This window comes from Mus caroli, chromosome 18 (assembly GCF_900094665.2).
Source record: "Mus caroli chromosome 18, CAROLI_EIJ_v1.1, whole genome shotgun sequence".
Taxonomy (NCBI): domain Eukaryota; kingdom Metazoa; phylum Chordata; class Mammalia; order Rodentia; family Muridae; genus Mus; species Mus caroli.
In genome coordinates this window covers 52,209,498-52,210,709 of record NC_034587.1, presented here as the reverse complement: position 1 = coordinate 52,210,709, position 1,212 = coordinate 52,209,498, and positions in this window count along the sequence as shown.

The window sequence follows — 1,212 nt, the reverse complement described above, 5'->3', positions numbered from 1 at the left end:
ATTGCAGAGACTGAAGGGATTGGAGTCAGTCTCCTTTATCTCAACTTACTACAGGCTTTTCTGGTCAGATAACAAGTCTTCCAAACGTGCTTTGTAGATGAGAAATCATATGTATGTCAATGCATGGAGACTCATGCATATTCATTAATCTGTACTCTGTGAATTTTCATTTAGTTTGAAGGCTATAGAAAAGAATGGGCCTGAGAGAAGTCTTCTAGTCTGTGCAATTTTAGTACCTTTTATGACCTAGTTTTTATGACAAGAAATATAGAGAGGCCGTGTTAAGCCAGGACAATTAAAAAAAAGCTTGGCAATTTTTTTTCTTATTTTCTGAGATTGAATATTTTGATGGTTATACAGATTTCTAAACAGCTTTTACAGCTGAGTTTAAAAAGGAAAAAGAAGTAAAAACTTTACAATGTACAATCCTTGGTTCTGACTTATTTTATAACGCAAGAAAAACTGAAATTAGGCAGCTGTCACTGCTTCTTAAATTATAGAGACAGTCTATATGTCTGTCTAAAGGCAATCTACTGTAGCTTTTTTATTTTTTTTTATTTCAGCTATGTGTACCTTCAAATTACAGGAAACTCACAGCTACATACTTCATAATTGTGCGGGCTTCTTAAGGAGTTCACTCCCAGACAACCATTTTTCTTTCTGAAAAAAAAAAAAAAGAAAGAAAAAAGAAAAAAGAAAGTCAAACAGTCTAAATTGAATTTTTATACATTACAATGTCCTGAAATGTAGCTGTTAATGGTTTCTGATGTGCCTAAAGGCATGAATCTTTGGTTACCCTTTTTCTCCCACTCCCAAATGAAACTCTGAAAATGAAAGAGACAATTTCATTGGCTTAAGTTTCCATTGTGGACATTCGTCTGCTTCTAGAGTGATTTCCTTTGGTGTATTTTTTCTTAGAAGATCTACAATAAAAGCCTTGGTTGGTTCTGTCTGAAATACAATTGATGATATAGCAGTGCTTCTCAAAGCCTCTGCAAGCTGCCTATGAATGGCAAAGCAGCCAATACAGGCGGAGAGGTAGCACAAGACTCAGGCCACATGCTCATTTCTGTTCCACACAGTCTTCCAAGGGACTGGGAATTCTGCTTTTCAAACACTAATGTTATAGCAAGCTATCTCTTTATCTCCATCTAAGTTATTATTAATGCCGGTTATGGTTTTATTGATTGCATAGTAATCTTTGAAATGTTC